Source organism: Lagenorhynchus albirostris, chromosome 16 (genome assembly GCF_949774975.1).
Source record: "Lagenorhynchus albirostris chromosome 16, mLagAlb1.1, whole genome shotgun sequence".
NCBI classification, from domain to species: domain Eukaryota; kingdom Metazoa; phylum Chordata; class Mammalia; order Artiodactyla; family Delphinidae; genus Lagenorhynchus; species Lagenorhynchus albirostris.
In genome coordinates this window covers 61,455,826-61,472,325 of record NC_083110.1, presented here as the reverse complement: position 1 = coordinate 61,472,325, position 16,500 = coordinate 61,455,826, and positions in this window count along the sequence as shown.

Here is a 16,500-nt window from a genome sequence, read left to right as displayed (position 1 = left end):
CTGGGCATGTATTCAGAAAGAAACTATAATTCAAAAAGAAAAATGTACTCCTATGTACATAGCAGCACTATTCACAATAGCCAAGGCATGGAAACAACCTAAATGTCCATCGACAGATGAATGGATAAAGAAATGTGGTACATATATATAATGGAATATTACTCAGCCATAAAAAAGAATGAAATAATGCCATTTTCAGCAACATGAATGGACCTAGAGATTATCATATTAAGTGAAGTAAGTCAGACAGAGAAAGGCAAATACCATGTTATTACTTATATGTGCAATCTAAAATATGACACAAATGAAGCTATGAAACAGAAATAAACTCACAGACAGAGAACAGACTTGTGGTTTCTGAGGGGGAGGGGGAGTGATGGTTTGGGAGTTCGGGGTTAGTGGATGCAAAATATTATATATAGAATGGATAAATAGCAAGGTCCTACTGTATAGCACAGGGAACTATATTTATCATCCTGTGATGCATATATATATATACGAATCACTTTGCTGTACAGCAGAAATTAACACAACATTGTAAATCAACTATACTTCAATTTAAAGATAAATAACTAAGAAACAGCTAACAACTATTCATTAACAAGACACCACTGAGAGAATCCTCGAATATGGAGGCGAGGCTAAAGAACCCCCCTGCAACACAGAGACCAGGACAGACTCCATCAGAAGGGTAAGAGGAGCTGCTACATGCTGACCACATTGTTCCTCCCCAAGGCTGGCACACCACCATGCGGATAGATCTCCCCTGAGCTTATGATTCCTCCAGTGGGAAAGAGAACCCAGGGTGGACATACAGCACCTCTGCCAATATTGTGTGTCACTTCTTGGGAGCCCCCGTTCTGGTCTCACCCCACAGCAACTGCAGGGAAATCTCTGAGGCTTTACTACTAGGAACCTCATTATGAGTGAGAAAGGGAGAGGAACCTGCAACAACCAGCACTCAAATCTCAGCAGACAGTTCCTACCTGCAATGAGCAAGTATAAATCCTGGCCAACAGCTTCGCTCATTTGCAGAACAAGGTCAGTTGCATAGTCAGACCAGGGACTCAGCAGGGTACAAGTCTGCCTACTTGGGGTCCTCAAACAAAGAGATGCGCTGGTCCTGAATCCTGGTCTGCCCCCACCCAGGCAGGTAAGCTGAGTTATAACCCCAGCCTTTGCTGAGTGAAGCCACCAGCCCTGCTGGGCCAAAATAACCTGGACAAAATACATGGAAAACTGGGTAGCCCCAAAACACTTGAATAGAGAGTCTGGCAGCACTGATGATAGTCTGTGGAGCAAAGCCAGTGGCTCTGTTTAACCAAGGAACTTAGGGCATGGGTTGGCTTTAGACCACAAATGAAGAACCTTACTGGCCTTGGAGCTAGTTCTCCTACTGGCCCTGGACAGGGAAACTAATTTGTAAACCTGCCCATTGCTGAATACATCTTTTAGCCTGCTCAACCAGGGAACCTAACCAGAGCACATAGGAAGCTGCATAGCCCATCCAACAGCCCTGCTTACAGTGGCACATGAACAGAGAGAATAGCCCATGACTCTCCCTGTCTGCAAACCAAAATCATTGGCTCTATCTGGCCAAGGAGTCACGGTTCCTCAAAACAAGCTGTGCAGACTCCAGGGCACTTCCTGCTACCCTGCCAGGGCAGAAAAAGTAATTCGTAACCCCACCTACTGCTGAGTTTAGTACATAGACCTGACTGTCTAATAAGCCTGAGTAAACAATCCAATCCAGGTGATTGTGGAACCCTCACTAGAGCAGGAAACCAACCCAGCAGTCTTGTTCAACTGTTCTCAACCAAGGGCCTCCTCCAACTCCTGAGCTTGGGTAGTGGCTTCACCCCAGAATAGACCCTGATAGCAAGCTCTAACTGCCCAAGGCATTACCAGCAGACATGTCTAGAAAACCAAACTGAGCTGACTGGTGAAGAACTGCCTCTGCTGAAGCAAATCTATAAGTCTGGAAGAGGAAACCACTTACTTAAATGTGCAGATACCAACATAAGGAATTAAGGGTCTCAAAAAAATCTGGTAAACATGACATCACCAAAACAACAACAAAAAAACCTAATAAAGCTTCAATAACCAACTCTAAAAAGTGGAGATCAATTAACTGTCAGACAAGGAATTCAGAATAATTCTCTTCTTAAAGCAGCTTAGTGAACTACAGGAATACACAGATACCTAAATGAAATTATGAAAACAATGCACAGACAAAACAAGAAGATAAACAGAGAAAAAATCAAACAACAACAAAAACCACATAGAAATCCTAGAGCTGAAACATATGATCACTCAACTTGAGAATTCAATAGAGACCTTCAAAAGCAGACTCAACCATGAAGAAGAAAGAATCAGTGAACCAGAAGGGAGCACATTTGAAAGTATCCAGTCAAAGAAGCAAAAATAAAAGAGTGAAAAAAACCTATGGGATATATGGGACACAATCAAATAAAAGATATGGACATGACAAGAATTCCAGGAAAAGAGAAAGAAAAAGGGAAAAATGTATATTTAAGTAATAGTGGCTGAAAACTTCCTAAATATGGGAGAAAAAATGCACATCCAAATCCACAAGGCCCAAAGGAACCCCAAGAGGGCTATACTGAAAGAGCTTATAATTAAATAGTCAAAAGTACAAGACAAAGAAGGAATTTTGAAAGCAGCCAGAGAAAAGCGAGAAATTGCATACAAGGGAGCTGCCACGAGACTATCAATAGATTTCTCAACAGAAACATTTCATGCTGGAAAGAATGGGATGATATATTTAAAACACTGAAAGATAAAATTGTCAACCAAGAATTCCATATCCAGCTAAACTGTTCTACAGAAATGAAGAAGAGATGAATACTGTCCCAAACAAACAAAAGCTGAGGGAGTTGATCACACCACTACAACAGCCTTACAAGAAGTGAAGGGAATTCTCTGATTGGAAATAACAAGATGCTAATTAACATGATAAAAACACAGAAAGGTAGTGTAAAGCTCACTGATAAGTAAATATCGATATATAGTCAAATTTTGATTCTATTATATGGTAATGGTAGTATGTAATTCATTTACAACTCTAGTTTACAAATTAAAGAAACAAATGTAGTAAAATTTACCATAACAATAATTTGTTCTTAGTAACATAATATAAATGATATGTAAACATCAATAACCTGAAATGTGAGAGCAAGGAGAAGTAAAATTTTAAAGTTTAGGAATGCTGTTGAAGACATTATCAGTTTAAAATGGCATGTTATAATTTCAAGATATTTTATGTAATCCTCATGGTAACCATAAGGGGAAAACCTGTAGTAACTATACAAAAGAATATAATAAAGTCAAAGCATTCTGGTACCAAAAGGCATCAAAACACAAAAAAAGGTAGTAGTATATGAAAGAGTAAACAATGGATCTAAAAAACATCCAGAAAATAAACAAAATGGTAATAGTAAGTTCATAGCTGTCAATAAATAATTAATGTAATTAAATTATCCAATCAAAAGCTATAGACTCTGAATATATTAAAAAAAACAAACAAACAAGATCCAAAAATATGTGACCCCCCCAAAGATTCACTTTAACTTTAAAGACACACATAGAGCGAACAAATGGGAAAAAGGTATTTCAATCAAATGGTATCCAAAAAAGTAGGGATAGCTATATTTAGAGGATACAAATTAGACTTTCAGCTAAAAATAATAAAAAGAGAAAAAGAAGCTTATTATATATTGAGAAAAGATGTTGATCCTTCAAGAATATAAAACAGTTGTAAATATTTATGCATCCAATATCATAACACTCCAATATATACAAAGCAAAAACAGAGGTAAAAGGATAAATACACAAAAATATAATAATAGCTGGAGATTTTAATACCCCACTCCCAGTAATGGGTAGATCACAGAGACAGAAATCAATAAGAAAAGAGCATATTTGAAAAGCACTATGGACAAAATGAATCTAAGACACATATACAGAATATTCTATTCAACGACAGCAGAATACACATTCTTCTCTAGTGCATATGGAACATGTTTTAGGATACACCACATGTTAAGCCACAAAACAAGTCTTAGCAAATTCAAGAAGACTGAAATCTTACCAAGTATCTTCTCTGACCACAATGGTATGAAAGTAGAAATCAACAATGGAAGGAAAATAAGAAAAATTTATGAATACATGGAAATGAAACAATACTTTCCTCAATGATCAACTAATCAGAGAAATTAATGGTGAAATAAAATTGTATCTTGAGACAAATGAAAACAGAAACACAACATATCAAAACTTATGGGATGCAGCAAAAGCATTTTTAAGAGGAATGTTCATAGAAATAAATGCTTACATTACCAAGAAAGATCTCAAACAATGTAACTCTATGCCTTAAAGAACTAGAGAAAGAACAAACTAGTGCAAAGTTAGCAAAATAAAAGGAATGATAAATAACAGAGCAGAAATTTTTTAAAAAGATTAACAAAACTAAGAGTTGGTCCTTTGAAAAGATAAACAAAATTCAGAGATTTTTACCTAGACAAATCAAGGGAAAAAGAGAGAGGACCCAAATTAACAAAACTTTTATAAATGAAAAGGAGACATTACATCTGATACCACAGAAATACAAAGGAACTTAAGAGGTTGTCCAGTTTGTATTCCAACAAACTGGACAACCTAGAAGAAATGGAAAAATTATTGGAAACAAACAATGTAACAAGACTGAATCAGGAAGAAATAAAAAAATCTGAACAGACCAACTATCAAAAAGTTGCCAACAAAGAAAAGCCCATGACCAGGTAGCTTCATAGGTGAATTATGCCAAATATTTAAAGAAATAATGCCAATCTTCTCAAACTCTTTTAAAAAACTTGGAGGGAACACTTCCAAACTCATTTTACAAGATCAGTATTACCCTGATACCACAGCCAAAAAAGGACACTACCAGAAAAAAACAAACAACTCCTCACCCCCAGACTACAGGCCAATATCCCTGATGAATACAGATGCAAAAATTCTCAATAAAATACTAGTGAACTGAATTCAGCATCACATAAAAAATATTATTCACCATGACCAAGTGAGATTAACCCCTGGGAATTGAGGGTGGTTCAACATATGCAAATCAATCAATTGATAAATCATATTAATAGCATAAAAGAAAAAAATATGATTATCTCAATACATGCAGAAACATCATTTGAGAAAATTTAACATCCATTCATAATAAAACGCTTAACAAATTAGGTATAGAGGGAACATACCTCAACACTATAAAGGCTATATATGACAAGCCCACAGCTAACATCATACTCAATGGTGCCAAGGTATAATGCTTTTCCTCTAAGATCAGGGCCAAGACAAAGGTGCCCACTCTCATCCTGCCTATTCAACACAGTACTTGAAATCTTAGAGCAATTAAGCAAGAAAAAGAAGAAAATGCATCAAAATTGAAAAAGAAAAGAGAAAATGTCTCTATTTGTAGATTACATGATTTTTATATATAAAAACGCAAAGTCTCCCGCCAAAAAAAACCTGTTGTATCTAATCAATGAATTCAGTAAAGTAGCAGGATACAAAGTCAACATGCAAAAATTTGTAGTGTTCCTATATACTAACAATAAATTACCTGAGAAAATAAAGACAATGATCCCATTTACTATAACATCTAAAACAATAAAATACTTTGGAATAAATTTAGCTAAGGTGAAAGATCTCTACAGTGAAAAATACAAGACACTAACAAAAGAAATTGAAGAAGGTGTTCTGTGTTCTTGGATTGGAAGAATCAAGATTGTGAAAATGTCCATTCTACCAAAAGCCATATATGGATTCAATGCAATCCCTATCAAGATTTCAATGGCATGTTTATAGAAATAGAAAAAACAATCCTAAAGTTTATATGGAACCACAAAAGACCCTGAAGAGCTAAAGAAATTTGAGAAAGAACAACCAAGTGAGAGTTATCATGCTTTCTGATTTCAAGCTTTATTATAAAGATATACTAATCAAACAGTATGATTCTGGCATAAAAACAGACAAATAGACCAATGGAACACAATCAAGAGCCCAGAAATAAACCCAAGAATATAAGGTCAACTAATATTTGACAAGAGAACCAAGAATACTCAATGGAGAAATGACAGTCTCCTCAATAAATGGTGTGGGAGAGTGGGGAAATTCTTTCACATGTAGAAGAATATCTTACACTATTTAGAAAAGTTAACTTGAAATGGATTAAAGACTTAAATGTAAGTTGAAAGCCATAAACTCCTAGGTGAAAACATAGGAAAAATCTCGTTGACATGGGACTTGGCAAAGATATTTTTGGATATGGCACCTAAAGTTCAAGCAACAAAATAAAATGTAAACAAGTGGGAATACATCAAAACTAAAAAGCTTTTGCATAGCAAAAGAAATATTGAACAAAATGAAAAACTATGAAATGAGAAAAAATTATTTGCAAACCATATAGCTAACAGGTTAATATCTAAAATATATAAATAACTCTTACAACTCATTATAAGAAAAAAATAAAATAATCCAATGAAAAAGTTGGCAACAAACTTGAATAGAGACCACCCCCAAAAGAGGATATACAAATGGCCAAAAGGTCCATGAGAAGATGCTCAACATCACTATCATTAGGGAAATGCAAATCAAACCACAATGAGAGATCACCTCACACTTGTTAGAACAGCTTGCATCAAAAGACAAGATAATAAATGCTGGCAAGGCTGTGGAGAAAACCCCTTATGTACTGTTAATATGACTGTAGACCGGCACATCCACTAAGGAAAGTAGTATGGAGTTTCCTCAAAAAATTAAAAATAGAACAACCATATAATCCACTTCTGAAAATATATCCAAAGGAAATGAAAACACTATGTTGAAGAGATACCTGCACCCTCATGTTCATAGCAGCGTTATTTACAATAACCAAGACATAGAAACAACCTAAGTGTACAGTGATGGAAGAATGGATAAAGAAGATGCGGCCTATATATATATATATATATATATATACAGATATATATATATATATATATATACAGATATATATATATATATACAGATATATATATATATACAGATATATATATATACAGATATATATATATGTAATATTCACTTGTGTATATATACACAAGTGAATATTATTCAGCCATAAAAAGGAGGAAATCCTACCATTTGTGAAAACATGGGTGGACCTTGATGGCATTATGCTAAGCAAAATAAGTCTGACAGACAAAGACAGATACTATATGATCTTAATTATATGGAGATTTTTTTTAAAAAAAACTCAGAAAAAGAGATTCAATTTGTGGTTACCATTGGTGGGGCACGGGGAGAGGGGAAAGGTGGTGAAAATGTACAAACTCCCAGTTATAGGATTAAAAAAGTACTAGGGATGTAATGTACAACATGATTCCTGTAGTTAACACTGCTACGTGGTATGTATGAAAGTTAAGAGAGTATATCCTAAGAGTCCTCACCACAAAGTAAATTTTTTCTTTTTTGTGTGTGTCTGTATGAGATGATGGATGTGAACTACATTAATTGTGGTAACTGTTTTATAATACATGTAAGTGAATTCATTATACTGTACAACTTATACAGCACTTAATAAAATAAACTTATATAATACTACGTGTCAATTATGTCTCAATAAAACTAGAAAAAATAAAAAAAATAAGTGCCCTACCATATTCATTATCCCTCCAGCTTAAAATCTCTACTGTCTGGCACATATAAATGATCATTTAAAAAAAGGAATAAACCAGTACATTTTTAAACTCCTTTCTGTTCCTTGCATTCCCATTTCCACATTCAATTTTCAAGTGCTTCAAAGTACCTTCACAACATCTTTTCACTTGGGGCTATGTTTCCCCCTATATCCATTGTTAGATTCTCATTGTCTATATTGAAATAGCTTTCTACCTGATTTCATGGTCTTCAGTCTGTTTGCCTTTTATATGTCACTGATGAATTAATAAAACTGAAGCATAACACTGATCATGTCTTTCAAGAGGCTCAAATTTTTCTTTGATCAACGTTTCTCTATGTCCTGAAACTAATACTCATTTCCATGTTTCTATTTCCATTAGCCTTAATTCAACATATATTTGAATGAATAGATAATAGATAAAACTATTCCTTTTGTCTTCCTTTTGATTTTGTACTCAATTTTCATCATTTTCTGTTATCACGTCTTAACTATAAATCTAAGTGAACTCTATTTTTCAAATCTCAGTTAAAATGCTTCATGAGGACTTCTGACAAGATGGTAGAGTAGGAGGACCTGAGCTCACCTCCTCTAACGAAAACACAAAAATCATAACTAACTGCTAAAGAACCATCAAAAAAAAAAAAAAAAGACTGGAATCTACCAGAAAAGATATTGTACTTCCAAAGACAAAGAAGAAGCCACAATGAGAGAGTAAGAGGGGTACATTCATGATACAATAAAATCCCATACTTGCCAGGTGGGTGACCCACAAACTGGAAAATATATCTCAGAAGTTCTCCCACAGCAGTGACGGTTCTGAGCCCCATGTCAGCTGCCCCCCCCCCCAGTCTGGGGATCTGGCATTGGGAGGAAGAGTCCCCAGAGCATTTGGCTTTGAAAGCTGGCAGGGTCTTATCTCGGGAACTCCAAAGGACTGGGGGAAACAGAAACTGCACTCTTGAAGGGTGCACACAAGGTCTCATGTGCACTGGGACCCAGAAGGAGAAGCACTGACTTCGCAGGAACAGGAGCCAGACCTACCTCCTGGTCTTGGAGGGTCTCCTGTGGAGGCAGGGGGAGGCTGTGATTCACTGTGGGGACAAGGACAATCCTGGCAGAGGTACTGGGGGGTATTCATTGGCATGAGCTGCCCTGGAGGCTGCCATTTTGACACCAAGACCTGGCCCTACCCAACAGCCCATAAGCTCCACTGCTGGGTTGCCTCAGACCAAACAACCAACAGGGAAGGAACATAGCCCCACCCGTCAGCAGACAGGCTGCTTAAAGTGTCCTGAGTCCATAGCCTCCTCTAAACATACCCCTTCACAAGGCTCTTAGACCAGCCTCATCCACCAGGGGGCAGACACCAGAAGAGGAACTACAATCCTGCAGCCTTTGGACTGAAAACACAGAAAGTTAGACAAAATGAGGTGGCAGAGGAATATGTTAGACATAAAGGAACAAGATAAAACCCCAGAAGAACAACTAATTGCAGTGGAGATAGACAATCTACCTGAAAAAGAATCTATAGTAATGATAGTAAAGATGATACAAGATCTTGGAAAAAGAATAAAGGCAAAAAAGGAGAGGATACAAAAACTGTTCAACAAAGAGCTAGAAGATAAAAAGAACAAACAGTTGAACAATACAATAACTGAAATGAAAAATACACTAGAAGGAATCAATAGCAGAATAAATGAGGCAGAAGAACAAATGAGCTGGGAGAGAGAAGAGTGGAAATCACTGCTGTGGAACAGAAAAAAGAGAAAGAATGAAAAGAAATGAGGACCGTTTAAGAGACCTCTGGGCAACATTAAACACAAAATATTCACATGGTGAAGGTCTCAGATGGAAAAAAAAGAGAGAAAGGACCTGAGAAAATATTTGAAGAGATAATAGCTGAAAACTTCCCTGACATGGGAAAGGAAACAATTACCCAACTCAAGGAAGTGCAGAGAGTCCATTACAGGATAAACCCAAGGAGGAACACACTGAGACTTATATTAATCAAACTGACAAAAATTAAAGATAAAGAGAAAATATTAAAAGCAACAGATAACATACAAGGGAATTCCTATGAAGTTATCAGCCAATTTTTCAGCAGAAGCTCTGCAGGTCAGAATGGAGTGGCACAATATCTTTAAAGTGATGAAAGGGAAAAACCTACAACCAAGAGTACTCTAACCACCAAAGCTCTCATTCAGATTTGATGAAGAAATCAAAAGCTTTATAGACAGGCAAAAGCTAAGGGAATTCAGCACCACCAAACCAGCTTTACAACAAATGCTAAAGAAACTTCTCTAGGTGGAAAAGAATAGGCCACAACTAGAAACAAGGAAATCATGAGTGGGAAAGCTCACTGATAAAGGCAAACATACAGTAAAAGTAGGAAATCATTCAATACACAAATATGATATCATATCAAAACCAGCAATCATGAGGAGAGTACAAATGCAGGATACTGGAAATGCATTTGAAATTAAGAGACCAGCAATTTAAAACAATCTTCTTTACATGTAGACTGCTACATCAAAACCTCATGGTACTATCCTAGGTGCTGAGGATGCAAAAAAAAATGAGTAAGAAACACACCTTGCACCCTTAAGAAGCTCAGTCTTTGCAGTGAGTCTCTCTCTAGCAGGTTTAAACAAATAAATTGTCTAATCTAGTTATCTAGTTTTTTGCCAAAGGACCTGCTGAATATACAAGGTCCAGATAACAAGGAAGATGAGTCTCTCCTTTCCTATTTTCTCTTTAATCCAATCCAGGGGAAGAGTAGCCAGCTCAAGGAATGTGATGCTATTGTCTTATTGCATTTGAACTGGATGCTTTACTCACATTCTTCTTTTTTTTTTTTTTTTAACATTTTATTGGAGTATAATTGTTTTACAATGTTGTGTTAGTTTCTGACCCAACACAAAGCAGGTACCAGTAGATATACACACAAAAAGAAAAGAATCCAAACGCAACACTAAAGACAGTCATCAAATTACAAGAGAACAAAAGAGGAAGGGAAGAATAAAGACCTTAAAAAACTAATCCAAAAGAATTAACAAAATGGCAATAAAAACACACAAATAAATGTAAATGGATTAAAAGCTCAAACCAAAAGACATAGACTGGCTGAATGGATACAAAAACAAGACCCATATATATGCTGTCTATGAGAGACACACTTCAGACTTAGGGACACATACAGACTGAAAGTGAGGAAATGGAAAAATATATTCTGTGCAAATGGAAATCAAAAGAAAGCTGGAGTAGCAATACTCATATCAGACAAAATAGACTTTAAAATAAAGACTCTTAAAAGGGACAAGGAAGGACACGGCATAATGATCAAGGGATCAATCCAAGAAGAAGTTATAACAGTTGTATATATATATATATGTCCTCAACATGGGAGGACCTCAATATATAAGGCAAAAGAGAAATTGACAGTAACACAACAATAGTGGGGGACTTTAACACCCCACTTACATCAATCGACAAATCATCTAGACAGAAAATCAGTAAGTAAACACAGGCCTTAAATGACACATTAGATCAGGTGGACTTAACTGATATTTATAGAACATTCCATCTGAAAGCAGCAGAATACACATTCTTTTCAAGTGCACATGGAACATTCTCCAGGATAGTTCACATGCTGGGCCATAAAGCAAGCCTTGGTAAATTTAAGAACATTGAAATAATATCATGCATCTTTTACGACCACACACTATGTGATTAGAAATCGACTACAAGAAAAAAACTGTAAGAGACACAAACATGTGGAGCCTAAACAGTATGCTATTAAACAATGGATCACTGAAGAAATCAAAGAGGCGATCAAAAAATACCTAGAGACAAATGACAACAAAAACATGACAATCCAAAATTTATGGGACACAGCAAAAACAATTCTAAGAGGGCAGTTTATAGCAATAGGATCTTACCTCAGGAAACAAGAAAAATCTCAAAAAAGCAACCTAAACTTACACCTAAAACAACTAGAGAAAGAAAAAAAAAAGAAAATCCAAAGTTAGCAGAACGAAAGAAATCACTATGATCAGAACAGAAATAAATGAAATAGAGATGAAGAAAACAACAGAAAGATCAATGAAACTAAAATCTGGCTCTTTGAAAAGATAAACAAAACTGATAAACTTTTAACCAGACTCATCAAGGAAAAAAAGTGAGAAGGCTCAAATCAATTAAATTAGAAATGAAAAAGGAGAAGTTAAACTGACACCAGAGAAATAGAAAGAATCATAAGAGACTATTATAAGCAACTATATGCCAATAAAATGGACAACCTAGAAGAAATGGACAAATTCTTAGAAAGGGACAATCTCCCAAAACTGATCCAGAAAGAAATAGAAAATATGAAGAGACCAATCACAAGCACTGAAATTGAAACTGTGATTTAAAACTCCCAACAAAAAAAGTCAAGGACCAGATGGCTTCACAGGCAAATTCTATCAAACATTTAGAGAAGAGTTAACACCTTTCCTTCTGAAACTATTTCAAAAAATTGCAGAAGGAACACTCCCAAACTCATTCTATGAGGCCACCATCACCCTGATATCAAAACCAGGTTAAGGGTCACACAAAAGAAAATTACAGGCCAATAGCACTAATGAACATAGACTCAAAAATCCTCAACAAAATACTAGCAAACCAACTCCAACAGTACATTAAAAGGATCATACACCATGAGCAAGTGGGATTTATCCCAAAGATGCAAGGAATTTTCAACATCTACAAATCAATCAGTGTGATATACCACATTAACCAATTGAAGAATAAAAAACATATGATCATCTCAATAGATGCAGAAAATTTTTTGACAAAATTCAACACCCATTGATGATAAAAACTCTCTTAAGGTGGACATAGAAGGAACATACCTCAACATAATAAAGGCCATATATAGCAAACCCACAGCTAATATCATATTCAGTGGTGAAAAGCTGAAAGCATTTCCTATAAGATCAGGAACAAGACAAGGATGTCCACTCCCACCACTGTTATTCAACATAGTTTTGGAAGTCCTAGCCACGGCAATAAGAGAAGAAAAAGAAATAAAACTAACCCAAATTGGAAAAGAAGAAGTAAAACTGTCACTGTTTGCAGATGACATGATACTATACATAGAAAATCCTAAAGATGCTATCAGAAAACTACTAGAGCTCGTCAATGAATTCAGTAAAGTTGCAGGATATAAAATTAATACCCAGAAATCGTTTTCCATTTCTATACTCTAACAATGAAAGATCAGAAAGAGAAATTAAGGAAACAATGCCATTTACCATCACATCAAAAAGAATAAAATATCTAGGAGTTAACCTACCTAAGGAGGCAAAAGACCTGTACTCTGAAAACTATAAGACATTGATGAAAGAAATCAAAGATGACACAAACAGATGGAAAGATATACTGTTTTTGGATTGGAAGAATCAATATTGTCAAAATGACTGTATTACCCAAGGTAATCTACAGATTCAGTGCAATCCCTCTCAAATTACCTGTGACATTTTTTGCAGATCTAGAACAAAAAAATCTTAATTTTGTTTGAAAACACAAAAGACCCCAAATAGTCAAAGCAATCTTGAGAAAGAAAAACAGAGCTCAAGGAATCAGTCTTCAAGACTTCAGACTATACTATGAAGTTACAATAATCTAAACAGTATGGTACTGGCACAAAGATAGACTTATAGATCAATGGAACAGGATAGACAGCCCAGAAATAAACCCATGCACCTATGGGAGGCAAGAATATACAATGGAGAAAAGACAGTCTCTTCAATAAGTGGTGTTGGGAAAAACTGGTCAGCTACATGTAAAAGAATGAAACTAGAATATTCTCTAACACTGTTCACAAAAATAAACTCAAAATAGATAAAAGACTTAAATGTAAAACAGGATACTATAACACTCTTAAAGGAATACATAGCCAGAACTCTCTGACATATCTTTTTGTATCCACCTCCTAGAGTAATGAAAATAAAAACAAAAATAAACAAATGGAATTGAACTAAACTTAAAAGCTTTTGCACAGAAAAGGAAACCATAAACAAAATGAAAAGACAACCCACAGAATGGGAGAAAATATTTGCAAATGATGTGACATACAAGGGATTAATCTCCAATATATATCAACAGCTCATGCATCTCTATGTCAAAAAAAAACAAACAATGCGATAAAAAAATAGGCAGAAGATCTGAATAGACATTTCTCCAAAGAAGACATACAGATGTCCAACAGGCACATGAAAAGGTGCTCAACATCACTAATCATTGGAGAAATGCAAATCAAAACTACAATGAGCTATCGCCTCACACCAGTCATAATGGCCATCATAAAGTCTACAAACAATAAATGCTGGAGAGGGTGTGGAGAAAAAGGAAGCCTCCTACATTGTCGGTGGGAATGTAAGTTGTTACAGCCACCATGGAGAACAGTATAGATGTTCCTTAAAAAACTAAAAATAGAACTACCATATGACCCAGCCATCCCACTTCTGGGCATATATCTCGAGAAAGCCATAATTTGAAAAGATACATGAACCCCAATGTTCATTGCAGCACTATTTACAATTGCCAAGACATGGAATCAATCTAAAAGTCCATTGACAGAGGAATGGATAAAGAAGATATGGTACATATATACAGTGGAATATTATTCATCCATAAAAAAGAATGAAATAATGCCATTTGCAGCAATGTGGATGGAGCTAGAGATGATCATACTACACGAAGTCAGACAGAGAAAGACAAATATGATATCACTTATATGTGCAATCTAAAAATATACAAATGAAGTTATTTACAAAACAGAAACAGACTTAGAAGAGAAACTATGGTTACCAAAGCAGAAAGGTGGTGGTGGGCAGGATAAATTAGGAGGTTGGGATTAACATATACACTCTACTATATATAGAATAGATATTCAAAAAGAACCTACTGTATAGCACAGGGAATTCTACTCATACTCTGTAATAACCTATATGGGAAAAGGATCTGAAAAAGAATAAATATATGTATATGTATAACTAAATCACTTTGCTGATTTAGTTATTTAGTACACCTGAAACTAAAACAACTTTGTAAATCAACTATACACAACATAACAAACATTTAAAATAAACAAATAAATAAATGAAATGCTTCATGAACATTTTCCTGAACTATCTAGTCAGAGGCAACTCCTTTCTTGCCCCAAATTCAATAGCACATTGAATTTGTACCAACATAACATGTATTATTGCTTATCCTTTCAATATTGATTTTATCTGTTTATTGAAACATTATTTATTGAGCACCTGCTTTGTCAGGCAATATTAGATTTCCAAGTGGCAAAACTGACTCAGAGTATGGCCACTTAAAGTTCATAAGCCAATGGGAGAAAGACATTACAATTGTCAAGAGTCCTGTGAAAAATAAATGCATAAGAACTAATGAAAAAACTGATCTCAATTTTGGTTTTTTATGGCTGAGTAATATTCCATTGTATATATGTGCCACATCTTCTTTATCCATTCATCTGTCGATGGACATTTAGGGTGCTTCCATGTCCTGGCTATTGTAGATAGTGCTGCAATGAATATTATTGTACATGTCTCTTTTTGAATTACGGTTTTCTCAGGGTATATGCCCAGTAGTGGGATTGCTGGGTCATATGGTAGTTCTATTTTTAGTTTTTTAAGGAACCTCCATATTGTTTTCCATAGTGGCTGCATCACTTTACATTCCCACCAACAGTGCAAGAGGGTTCCATTTTCCCCACACCCTCTCCAGAATTTATTGTTTGTAGATTTTTTTGATGATGGCCATTCTGGCTGGTCCTAGAGTCTGTCATACAGTGTGAAGTCAGAAAGAGAAAAACAAATACCGTATGCTAACACGTATATATGGAATCTAAAAAAACAAAAAAAGATTGTTCTGATGAACCTAGGGGCTGGACAGGAATAAAGATACGGACATAGAGAATGCACTTGATGACACAGGGTTGGGGGGGGCGAAGAGGAAGCTGGGATGAAGTGAGAGAGTAGTATTGACATATATACATATACACTACCAAATGTAAAATATATAGCTAATGGGAAGCAGCTGCGTAGCACAGGTAGATCAGCTTGGTGCTTTGTGACCACCTAGAGGGGTGGGATACAGAGGGTGGGAGGGACGCTCAGGAGGGAGGGGATATGGGGATATATGCATAGATATAGCTGATTCACTTTGTTATACAGCAGAAACTTACACAACATTGTAAAGCAATTATACACCAACGAAGATGTAAAAATAAAATTTACAAAAGTATTGATAACATGAAAAAAATGATCTCAAAGATATGGCATTTGTATTAAGATAAGAAGAATTAATGAATACAAGTATTTTCCTTGATAAAATTTGAATTTATCAGGCAAGGACTTTATATGCTTTGTATTTTTATCTACTATACCTATCAACTCTGCTTTTCACTTGGTAAATAAGAAATATTTGTTGAAGGAATACATCTAAATATTGCCCCAGTACCTATCACTCTATTTATTTATTTATTTTTGGCTGTGTCGGGTCTTAGTTGCAGCACACGGGCTCCAGAGCGTGCGGGCTATCCTATCACTCTAAAGACTATAATTTTGGAGGTGCACTATGAGGGTTGGCCCCAAATGAGTATGCTTGCCAGCCCATGCAAATAAGAGGCTCTGCCTACTATGACAAGAGCACCTGTTTCTAATTAACGTTGGCATATTCTTTGTAGTTGGTGGGGTTGATGGTGACCCATGCTG